We start from the raw sequence: 13584 nt of genomic DNA on the forward strand, positions 1-13584 counted from the left end.
GGAGAATCTTTCACAATATTTTTACAGAGATGGAGAAACCTAGCTAGCAGATGCTCTTGTGAAATCCTGCAGAAACAAATGGTGGAGATGTTCACACAAAACGTTAATAAAGCTATTGGCTATGATCTCAGGAAAGCTTGTTTGTCTACATTCAAGGATGGCATTGAAAAGGGCCTAGCAACAGAAAAAGTCTTAATTGAACAAGGAGTTATCAAGCTATTCAAAGAAAACAAAGAAGACTTCAAAGGAAAGGACAAACCAAAATTTTGGAACAAGAACAAGAACACGGTTAATGATGGTGTTGTTGATGCCGACACAATGAGACCAAAATTCATCTTTTCTGGATCAAATTCTACCAACAATCAGGTGAACACTCAAACAACTTCTAGACCACGAAGGAAGTACACTCCATTGGGAGAACCACTTGAATCAGTATTCAAAAAGCTTGTGGCAAACAAAGTGATCACAGTTCCATATTTTCCTCCATATGAACCAAAGGTCAAACCAAATTGGTGGAATGATGATGAGTATTGCGAATTTCATAAGAGCAAGGGCCATAAGACAAGTAATTGCCATCGACTGAAAAACATTGTACAAGATCTCATTGACAGAGGAGATATTGAGATTGAGGGACATTCATCTAACCAAGAGCATGAGGTGTTTAAGGAACCATTCCCAAAACATGACAAAGGAAAAGGCAAAGTCACAGATGATCAAGCCAATTACACTAGAGCACCTTACAATTATGATTCTACTATCAATCACATCTCAATGGACAATCATATTTCTACCATTACTATCAAAAATAAAAATCCTGAGAATTCTTCTCAAAGACCCAAAATTGTCCTAAAAGGTGTGGGATCTTCGTCCGAATCTACCTCTGAATGTCATGTTACAACCCGTCGAGGTAAGATCACATTGCCAAGTGCCTCTACTAAGAATACCAATCTTTCATCAACCAAGCCTGAGTACGACCTTGTAGAACAACTAGGGAAGACACCTGTGCTCATATCTATTCTTGAGCTCTTACGTATATCTCCTGCACATAAAGCTATCCTTGACAAAATCTTGAGAGATACTGCCGTTCCTACTGATCTGAACGTGGACCAGTTTCAAGCTATGGTGGGATACCTATCCGTTCCACACTCCCTCACATTCACAGAAGCCGATGACGCCTCCATAAGTCAGCCACATAATGCACCTCTACATGTTGAAGCCTTCATACATAAACATAGAATAAAGCGAGTCCTGATAGATGGAGGAGTAGGTCTTAATATTTGTACCTTAAGTACCAGCAGACAATTGGGATATTCTGACAAAGCTGTGAATTCTACAAACCAAATCACCATTAAGGCTTATGATGATGAAGAGCGCTCGTCCAAGGGCACGGTCACCTTACCACTAAGAATAGGGCCAGTCACAAAGGATGTGGTTTGTCAAGTCCTAGATCTAGATCTCACGTATAACATATTGCTAGGACATCCGTGGATTCATGAAATGAGGGCAGTCCCATCAACATACCATCAATGCATAAAGTTTCCTCATAATGGAGTCGAGGTAACGGTCAATGGTGATCCAAATCCATTCATATATTGCAATAACTTGAGATCACATACTGAGACTATCATTCCTAGCAATCGAGAGGCTACTCCTTCTTCAGCATATATTGATCCTGAGTCATTAAAGCCCTCGACATCCAAACAAGGTGAACTTAGAGCCAAGTTTCAAGACAAAGGCATGGGAGAATACACTTTGAATCAGACAATGTTTTTACGACAAGTCATGAGCTCCCCAAAGGAATATGGGAGGCCACATCCTAACAAGCAAATCTCCATCATGACACTCAAATGGGATCCTACCATCTTTCAAAAATGGGGCGAATTAGAGGAAGAAAATTTATATAAAATGCTCTATAAGGACGTTGAAGAGGAAACACATGACCAGATTATAATACCCTGTGAGAACTATGGCAAAGGCTTCAAAATTCTGCAAAGATTCGGGTACGATGGAAAAAGCCCTCTCGGATTACGCAAAGAAGGTGTCATGGAGCCCTTACAACCTGAGCTAACTACAAGAAGGGAACGCTCAAAAGGGCTTGGTTTTCTAAATCCCAGACTACACAATAAAAGAACAAAAGAGGTATGGCAAATCAAAGTGGCCGAAGTTCCACAAGAGGATTACTATTCCACAGACTCCAATGAGTGGGAATGGGGTTCAGACAAATCCTCCAGTGACTATGAGCTCACTGAAACATTCAGAGAGCCAGATGAACCCACAGAGGAGGAGGAATTTTACAAAAAGTTCAGAGTTGGTCAAGAACCAACCCATAAGGATCCCGCACAAGCTTCGTTTCAAGGTCCTAGGTCAAAATCACATAGGATGAGGACACCTGTCCCAGAAGGCTCTACTAGTGATGACAATTTGGATTCGCTCACGATCGAAACTGATGAGGAGAGTGCCATCGATGACCTCGACGATTGTCTTGACATACCTGAATATAACCACATCTTCACTATTAGTCCAACAAACTCTGAAAACACTAATGACCTTCCCCTTGTCCACCCCCAACTCATTGACTGGGATCATGACGAACCAGCACAGTTTGATACATTTCAAAATGACGAAGCTATTGTCGATTATCTTGGCATTCGCGATGATCTTCCTCCTGGAGACCACAAAGAAGGGTACGCCATAGAGCTTAATAACATGGCATACTTTGGTGAGGGTGTCGGGCCTTCTAGTCGCAAAAATGTAAAAATAAAAACAAAACAAGGGTCTTATGGCGAAAACCACACTGTGGCGCTATCTAACTCTAAAAAAGTAAAAAGAAAGGACGTATCTGAGGGTGAAAACCTCTCTGAGGCGCCCGAAGATGGAAGGCTCGACATTCTCCCAGCATCATACGAGGAAAAATCATCCATGTTGGTAGAGGAGACTATAAAGACAAACATTGGTATAGCAGAGGTTCCACACAACATATTTTTGGCTCAATCATTGACAGAGGCCGAGAGAGCAAAATTCATAAGCTTCTTTAAGGGACGACAAATCAACTTCGCATGGTCTTATGCTGATATGCCTGGGCTAGACCCCGATTTAGTAATGCATCATTTAACAGTCAAACCGGGGGCAAAACCAGTAAAGCAGAAATTAAGGAAAATGCATCCACAAGTGGCATTATTAGTCAAGGCAGAGCTGGAGAAATTACTGGATGTCGGATTCATACGCCCAATTGATTATCCTGAATGGATTTCCAACTTAGTACCTATTAGCAAACCAGATCGCAGCATCCGAATATGTACAGACTTCAGGGATATCAACAAGGCTTGTCCAAAGGACGATTTCCCATTACCAAACATTGATTTAATTGTTGATCTCACAGCAGACCATGAGATGTTATCTTTAATGGATGGATTCTCTGGATATAATCAGATCAGGATTGCACCTGAAGATCAACATAAAACATCATTCACTTGTCCATGGGGAACCTTCTGTTGGAATGTCATGCCCTTTGGGCTGAAAAATGCAGGCGCCACTTATCAAAGAGCGATGACCACTATCTTTCATGATCTCATGCATGTAACGGTGGAAGATTATGTTGACGACCTTTTGGTTAAATCAATAGACAGAGACACACACTTGGACATACTTTCAGTTGCTTTTGATCGGTTGGAAAAGTACAAGGTAAGATTAAACCCAAAGAAATGTGTCTTTGGAGTAACCTCCGGGAAGCTCCTAGGATTCATTGTGTCTAAAAGAGGAATAGAAGCTGATCCAGCAAAAGTCAAGGCTATCTTGGACATGCCGCCACCCAAGAATATCAGTCAACTTTGATCTTTACAAGGGAGACTCCAGTCCATACGAAGATTCATAGCACAACTTGCAGATAAGTGTAACCCTTTCCAGCACCTACTACACAAAAATATCAAGTTCAAATGGGATGAGAACTGTCAACAGGTCTTTTAGGCGCTCAAAGACTATCTTTTGAACCCACCAGTTTTGATGCCACCAATTCCAGATCAACCATTGTTACTCTACATATCAGCTACTCCAACGGCACTGGGGGCACTCCTAGCACAGCAAATACCTGACGGCAAGGAAAAAGCAGTCTACTATATCAGTCGCACATTGGTGGGATATGAGCTAAACTACACACCAATCGAGTGTGCATGTCTCGTTGTGGTCTTTGCTTCACAAAAGTTACGACATTATATGCTCACTCACAAGACTAAGTTGATTGCCAGAATTGATCCACTAAAATATCTTCTCAACAAAGCTACACTTACTGGGCGGCTGGCCAAGTGGGTAATGATTTTGAGTGAATTCGACATTGAATACGTGGACAGAAAAGCTATAAAAGGACAAGCAATTGCAGACCAATTGGCAGATGCTCCCATGATAGATGATGTTCCTCTACAGTCAGAATTTCCAGATGAGTCCATTCTAACAATATCACCTGCAAAGCCATGGCAATTATATTTTGATGGCTCATACACACAGCACGGGGCAGGAGCGGGTATACTCTTTATAACTCCCCAAGGCGATTCTATACCAAAGTCATACCGCTTATCATTTCCTTGCACTAACAATATAGCGGAATACGAGGCATTAACAACTGGGTTAAGAATTGCAGTTCAATGGAAGATCCTAGAACTTCGTGTTTTTGGGGATTCTCAACTTGTCATCCGTCAAGTAACTGATGATTATCAAACAAAAGATGAAAAGTTAATGTCTTACAAACAACTGGTAGATGATCTGAAATAGCACTTTGCAAAGATAGAGTTTGAGCAGATACCAAGAGAACAGAATCGCGCTGCTGATGCCATGGCTACAATTGCTTCGCTCATTGATCTACCGCAAAATGAGACCTGCTATGAATTCCTGGTAGACAACCTGCTGATTCCGTCATATGAGATCACTCCTACGGAAATGATATGTTTTGTTGGTCCTGAATCCTAGTTATATGGTTCCATATTCACATACCTTCACGACAATATCTTACCTTCCGATCTATCGAACAACCAACGCCGCACTTTCATTCGCCAATCCTCCCGATACGTTATCCTAGCTGATATCCTATACCGACGAGGTCTAGATGGCACCCTTCTTAGATGTTTAGAGAGTGACGAAGCTCAGATTGCGTTACGAGAAGTGCACGAAGGGATATGTGGTCCGCATACTAGTGGTCCTACCTTGGCCAAGAAACTCATCAGGACTGGATACTACTGGCCTACTATGGAAAAAGATGCATATCAGTTTGTCAAGAAGTGTAAGCAGTGTCAAATTCATGGAGACCTCATACATGCACCAGCACAAGAACTACAACCACTTGCATCTCCTTGGCCCTTTTGTCAATGGGGACTCGATCTCATAGGCAAGATTCACCCTCCTTCTTCCAATGGACATAAATTCATTATCACAGCCACAAAGTATTTCACAAAATAGATTGAAGCCATGCCTCTCACACAAGTTACTGGGAAACAAATCGCTACTTTCATCCTGAACTACATCATTTGCCGATACGGGATTCCTACTTCCATTATTACTGATAACGGGCGTCCCTTCAAAAACCATGATGTTCGTGAACTCTGTGAGCGCTTCCATATCTCCCATCGTTTCTCCACACCATATTACCCTCAAGGTAATGGCCAAGCTGAGGTGTCTAACAAAACAATTCTCAAAATCCTTAAAAAGACAGTCGACGACGCTGGCCGTAACTGGCATGTCCAACTCAATCCCGCACTTTGGGCCTATCGTACCAGTGTCTGCACACCTACAGGAGCTACACCCTACTCACTTGTCTACGGCGCTGAAGCCATCTTGCCTATTGAGGTCGAGCTACCTTCTTTACGGGTCTCCTTGAGAAACATAATCAACGATGAAGACTACAAGGTCTCTCGCTTACAAGAACTAGAACTGCTGGAAGAACGAAGGCACACTGCTTTTAATCATCTCAAGGCTTACCAACAACGAATGAGTCGCAGTTACAATCACAAAGTTAAGCCTCGCACATTTGAGGTAGGTGACTTAGTACTCAGAGAGAACCCCAAGAATCAGCAAGACAGAGATAAGAAGGGCAAGTTCGAACCAAATTGGCTTGGTCCTTACATCATCACAGCAGTATATGGATCTGGGGCATATCAGCTCTCAACTACAGAAGGTGAACCCTTGGAGGATCCTATCAACAACATGCACCTTCGCAGGTTCTACACATAAGCTCTTTGGAATATCCTAATGCAAAAATACAAAAAAAATCAAAAAATTTCAAAAATACAAAAAAATTATAAAACAAAAAAATCGTTACATGGTGAAAACCTGGCAAACAGGCGCCTTGTGACAACAAAAAAAATTGAAAAATCGAAAAAAAAGTAAAGAGAAATAATTTCGTCCAACGGTGAAAACCACTTCGGTGGCGCCCTGGGCAAGTACCATGGTGAAAAATGGGTCACCAGCGCCATGTATAGAGACTTTGCTCCTCTCTCCTTCAGGATTCTCTTTCATCTTTCACTTTGCACACACTCACAACCTATTCACTCACAAATAAACTTACCCATTCCCATCATGGCTTGTTATTGATCTACCTAAGATTGGTTAGTCATCCATAACCCTCCCTTTTCACTCCCTTTCCATCCATAATAAATCAGATCCTATCTGTGACTACGACCAATTCCTACGTCTAGTAATGGGTGTGGAACTGAGAACATCACATGTTTCGAGGAGTACAGTTTCTTCCAGTTTCCTTCAAGTCTATCTGCGCACAATCCGCAATAAAGCAACATCTGCATCGAAAATCTGCAATAAAGTTCCACCTTCTCCATAATAAAGTATCAGTTTCATGGATTCAGTCAGTTTCAGATGAGACACAGCAACAACAATGAGATTCAACAAAATCAAATCTTTCAACAGACTCAGACAACATTATGGTTCAGTGCTATCTATCCTTTCTGTGAAAGTAAACATTGTGACCACAATCGAATAAGACTTAAACAAGTGACAAGAGACACTAAACTTGAGGACTACAGTGGATGTTGGTGTCGAGTCTTGGTTTTCTTTTTATCTTTTTTTTTTTGGTGACATGTCTTTTAGCTTTTCCAGGATGTCTTTGACTAGAGATTCTATCTCCAGGATGTCTTTGACTAGAAAGGCGAGGATGGGGTATCGTCACCTATTTGCATTTGCTGTCTGTGGATTGTCTCTTAGTAATGCTATGACTTGTCCAAGGATATGAGGACATTGTGAGTCTAGTATGAACTAGGGCATTCCTTGTTTGTGACTGTCTTATCTCCATGCAAACAGGTACAATGACTTTCTGGGTCGAACAAATGCTTCGATTGTCATAACCTATTTTGCCATAATAAGCTCAATGATGATAACGCACAAGAAGCTCTTTCACGTTCATATCTTCTGTCTTCCATCCCCCTTTCTTGATTGACTTCCATTGTCCTTCTCGAGTTCGCGTAGCCCGCTATCACATGACTGAGTATAATGACACACCAAAAATATTTGCATTTCATATAGTTACACCTGCATTATCACATATAAGCATTTCATACATACATATAGATATCACAATTGCATCACATCCTGCATACAACACATGTTAGCACATCTCACATTTTCATTATGTAAATAATCATTTGCATTATCATATTCATTTGCATTACATACATTCACATTTGCATCATGCATCACATATACAACATAAAAGAACAAATATATATTGCATCGCATCATATAAGCATCCATATCATAAAACATGTATTACATAAGAACATCTCATCACATAAGGTACACATGCATATAGCTGCCGCAAAAGTGGACCATCTCTCATATATAATCAAAATGTGTCATGATACAATGATGTCAAAAGAATTATATGGCTACAAAAACAATCACCCGTAGGTGTCTACAATACAAAAATGGTACATATACTGATACAATGGGGAGCCCACTATGGCTATGATGAACTCCCTCCCTCGGAGCCGCCTGGCCTCGACGGAGTCTGAGCTATAGATGGACCCGCTCCAGGATCCCCCTGTCTCTCTGGTGGTGGTGGAGGACCCATGACCCCACCGCTGGATGCCTGCCTCCTACGACTCCCTCCCGTAGCCGTCGCTGTGCGCGACGATCTATGGAAGCTCCTCGCCCGCTGATCCGCGGGCACGACACCATAGTACAGATCCCTCCAGTAGGCGATCTCCTCCCCGGCTCGCAGCACATATGCGTAGCCTACCCCTGCATCCTCTGTCGCTCGCCTCCCTTCCCTCAGAGCTGTCTCGGCCTCAGTATATCTCTGGATGGCCTGGTCTCTCTCCTGCTCTGTGTCCCTGAGCCTGATCCTGAGGCGATCCCTCTCCCGCACCAAATCTGCAATCTCGTCTGCCTGACCCTGGCAGATCTCTCGCAGCTCCAACAGCTCATCCTCCTCAGGATCTCCGCCCTCAGCCTCTGTCTGTGGCTCCTCCTCTACAGGTGCCTGTCCCTGTGCCTCCGCCTGCACCTGTCTAGGTGCCTGAATAGGTACCTGTGCCTGTATCTGTCCCTGTCCCTGCACCTGTCCAGGTCCCTGTCTAGGACCCTGTGCTGCTGGTACCTGTAGGGGCAATCCACCTCGACCCCTCACCACCTGAGCTGCTCTCTCCTGTCCTCCCTCCCTCCGAGGTGCTACTCGCCTTTCCCCCACCACTCCCCTCCGCCTCCGTCGACCCCTGCCTCCATCTCCTCCACCATCATCATCATCATCCCCTCCGGCCTCTCCCTCCAACAGCTCTCCCGGATCTGTCAATCTTGGAAATGGATGCTCTGCCCAATATGCAGAGTACTCTGCGTCCATCCCTGCATCCTCTACCTCCGGCCACATGTCCCATGGTAATGGCATCATCTCTGCCAGCTGTGTCACGGCCTGATCATATGATAGAAGTGGCCCGAACTGTACCTGATCTCTGACTGTACGGGCATACATGCCCGAGCCTCGTGACATCCGCTGAATACGGCCAAACTGCCTGCATACCCTGTCAACAAGCTGCCTCTCCAGAATATAATGCGTCCGCCCAATCAGATACCTGCTCCTGAATGCATAGGGTAGCTCCAATGCGTCGTCATCCCACTCCTCGCACCCCAGGTATGGCCTCCAGATAACCATGTCAATGTCATCTATGACGCGCCTCCAATGCTCCAGTCGACCAATCCGAGGCTGTGATGTAATCATATCGTACAAATGCATGAAACTTTGTCCATGCCCTCTGCCTCTAAAGTGAATAGGCCGTGTGATGGGAAGGTGCTCATATGCCCACACCTGAAGGAGAGTCACTCCGCAGCCCAAGCCCACTGATCCGTGATACACAAACTGATGCAGCTCATAGTACAAATGTGCCAAGACACATGGCCCCCATGCATATCTGGTGTGCTCTATCATCAGCGTCTCCAATGCCCCTCCCCAGCCAACTGCCAATCCCCGTGTGGCTCTGTCTGGACACAAGTAACCACTGATGGCTCCTCCAATAACCGCTGGCAAAGCTAAACCTGTGGCGGTCATGGTATCCCAGGCTATGTGACCTGCTCGCATCTCCAACCCGGGATCCTGGAATACCCGTCTCAGTGCCTCCCTGTCACCATCTCGATCGTATGGAATCAACTCTCCATCAATCGGAATATGCAAAATCCTGTAAACATCCTCCAGTGTCACTGTCATCTCACCCATCGGCAGATGAAACGTGCAAGTCTCTGAGTGCCATCTCTCAGCCAATCCAGTCAGCAAACCCATGTTTGCCCGAAACTCAGGCACAAATAGCACGTGTGTAAGACCCATCTCCTCAATGGAAATCCTATCCTGGATCGACAACTCTGGTTGCAACCTCTGAGTCGATGGGAATCTCTCCCGTGACTCCAACATAGGCAAATACTCCTGCAGTCAAAACAATAAATCATGTCAGTTATCGTGGCATTCACTATTTATCACAAAATGCTACTTGCTATCTAAATGCATTTGGTTATCTATCTTAGTGACGCTCACTGTTCATCACAAAGTGTTGCTATCTACCCTAGTAGTACTCCCTGTTCATCACAAAGTACTACGTGTGTGACATTCCCTTTTCATCACAAAGTGTCACTCACATTCGCACTCCCTGTTCATCACAAATTGCTGCCTATCTTGGTGCTCCCTGTTCATCACAAAGTGCCTTGATCTATCCTAGTCTTCCTAGAGGACCTGCTTGAGTGTATCCTCTCAGCAGCTTATCCAATTGACAGCGTATGTTCATCACAGAACTGCCGATTTGACCTAGAAGACTAAAACCATGCATTTTGACACACAAACGCGCTTTAAGCTCACACACGCGCTTATAGACTGCACAAACGCGCTTCTGCAACACAGACGCGCTTCCTGAACACATACGTGCCTATACCATTCACAAACGCGGCCAGGGAACACAGACGTCCCTACAAGGCACAGACGCTTCTACATTTCACAAATGCGTCCGCATTCAGCACAAACGCGGTTCCAGGCATAGACGCGCCTGGACCAGACACAGACGCGCCTGCCCGACACAGACGCGCCTGGCACTGACATAGACGCGGTTGCGCGTTTTTGCATATTTCAACTACCCTATTCCTAGCGCATTTATTGCTACCTAGCATGCATTAATGACAAAACTTGAAATGCGTGAAAGTACGAGGAGGTTTTCGGGTACTTACCGGCTCTCCTGCATCTGCTGGTCGCTAGAATCGGCGAACACGGTCGAATCTATGAATGAAAGTCATTGCTGCTGACTGCTGCTGCTCTTTTCTCGCTCTGCACTGTGATCTTCTAAGGGTGTGGATGACAATGAGGATGTCTTTTGCCCGTGGTCTATCTTATAGCCTACCCTAGCCCTCGCCCTCATTTCTCGAGTCAGTATTCTTCATCCTGTGACTTTGTCACTTTATCCGATCAGTCCATTCTAGCCTTTCTTTCTTATCGAGAGATTAACTAGAAGGATTTGGGCATCTAAAACAAAGAGGTGCTAGTAAGAGCATCCGCTCGTGTGGCCATACATGCGACACTTTCAGCTCTGCAAATACAGAAGGCTCCCAACCGGTAGGGGTTACGCCCTACAAATGATCAAATAAATTTGATCAAACGGGTTTATGGGGAGACATAGTGTCGGTATGAACTAATCAGCACACGTTATCCATAGTTTTCACCATGAATACATTTGATTATAGTGGTTTGGATGAGGTGGGTTTTCCTCGCTACCACTTGGGTCGTTCTCTTCTCACTAGTAGTCCTAATGACCACACGGGAAGACAGGCCCTCTAAAGAGTAAACAAAAAGAGCCTATTGCTCAAGACACAAAAGACAATGATTCAGTTTTAGTGCACCAATTGAAGTGTTTGCTAAGCTATGAAAACAAGGCACACAATAAAATTACAAAACCCTAGCTAAGGCCCTGCAACAAAATTGTTAGTAGTTTGGGTTGTTTCAAATGATAACCCCTTCCTGCAAGCACACAAGTTAGGTAAATTTTAGAAAACCCAAAAAGACTTTGTGAAAAGGGGCCTTCAACAAAAACGTATTTGCCTCCAAAGCAAGCTGCACAAACCAGGTTAGCTAGATCTGCAAGAGTTAGCCGAAAACAAACTAGATCTGAAACCCTAAGTACAAAATCCAAAAACCTCTCTGAGGCGCCCGAAGATGGAAGGCTCGACATTCTCCCAGCATCATATGAGGAAAAATCATCCATGTTGGTAGAGGAGACTATAAAGACAAACATTGGTACAGCAGAGGTTCCACACAACATATTTTTGGCTCAATCATTGACAGAGGCCGAGAGAGCAAAATTCATAAGCTTCTTTAAGGGACGACAAATCAACTTCGCATGGTCTTATGCTGATATGCCTGGGCTAGACCCCGATTTAGTAATGCATCATTTAACAGTCAAACCGGGGGCAAAACCAGTAAAGCAGAAATTAAGGAAAATGCATCCACAAGTGGCATTATTAGTCAAGGCAGAGCTGGAGAAATTACTGGATGTCGGATTCATACGCCCAATTGATTATCCTGAATGGATTTCCAACTTAGTACCTGTTAGCAAACCAGATCGCAGCATCCGAATATGTAAAGACTTCAGGGATATCAACAAGGCTTGTCCAAAGGACGATTTCCCATTACCAAACATTGATTTAATTGTTGATCTCACAGCAGGCCATGAGATGTTATCTTTAATGGACGGATTCTCTGGATATAATCAGACCAAGATTGCACCTGAAGATCAACATAAAACATCATTCACTTGTCCATGGGGAACCTTCTGTTGGAATGTCATGCCCTTTGGGCTGAAAAATGCAGGCGCCACTTATCAAAGAGCGATGACCACTATCTTTCATGATCTCATGCATGTAACGGTGGAAGATTATGTTGACGACCTTTTGGTTAAATCAATAGACAGAGACACACACTTGGACATACTTTCAGTTGCTTTTGATCGGTTGGAAAAGTACAAGGTAAGATTAAACCCAAAGAAATGTGTCTTTGGAGTAACCTCCGGGAAGCTCCTAGGATTCATTGTGTCTAAAAGAGGAATAGAAGCTGATCCAGCAAAAGTCAAGGCTATCTTGGACATGCCGCCACCCAAGAATATCAGTCAACTTCGATCTTTACAAGGGAGACTCCAGTCCATACGAAGATTCATAGCACAACTTGCAAATAAGTGTAACCCTTTCCAGCACCTGCTACACAAAAACATCAAGTTCAAATGGGATGAGAACTGTCAACAGGCCTTTCAGGCGCTCAAAGACTATCTTTTGAACCCACCAGTTTTGATGCCACCAATTCCAGATCAACCATTGCTACTTTACATATCCGCTACTCCAACAGCACTGGGGGCACTCCTAGCACAGCAAATACCTGACGACAAGGAAAAAGCAGTCTACTATATCAGTCGCACATTGGTGGGATATGAGCTAAACTACACACCAATCGAGCGTGCATGTCTCGCTGTGGTCTTTGCTTCACAAAAGTTACGACATTATATGCTCACTCACAAGACTAAGTTGATTGCCAGAATTGATCCACTAAAATATCTTCTCAACAAAGCTACACTTACTGGGCGGCTGGCCAAGTGGGTAATGATTTTGAGTGAATTCGACATTGAATACGTGGACAGAAAAGCTATAAAAGGACAAGCCATCGCAGACCAATTGGCAGATGCTCCCATGATAGATGATGTTCCTCTACAGTCAGAATTTCCAGATGAGTCCATTCTAACAATATCACCTACAAAGCCATGGCAATTATATTTTGACAGCTCATACACACAGCACGGGGCAGGAGCGGGTATACTCTTTATAACTCCCCAAGGCGATTCTATACCAAAGTCATACCGCTTATCATTTCCTTGCACTAACAATATAGCGGAATACGAGGCATTAACAACTGGGTTAAGAATTGCAGTTCAATGGAAGATCCTAGAACTTCGTGTTTTTGGGGATTCTCAACTTGTCATCCGTCAAGTAACTGATAATTATCAAACAAAAGATGAAAAGTTAATGCCTTACAAACAACTGGTAGATGATCTGAAACAGCACTTTGCAAAGATAGAGTTTGAGCAG

The sequence above is a fragment of the Cryptomeria japonica genome, chromosome 3 (assembly GCF_030272615.1).
Source record: "Cryptomeria japonica chromosome 3, Sugi_1.0, whole genome shotgun sequence".
Taxonomy (NCBI): domain Eukaryota; kingdom Viridiplantae; phylum Streptophyta; class Pinopsida; order Cupressales; family Cupressaceae; genus Cryptomeria; species Cryptomeria japonica.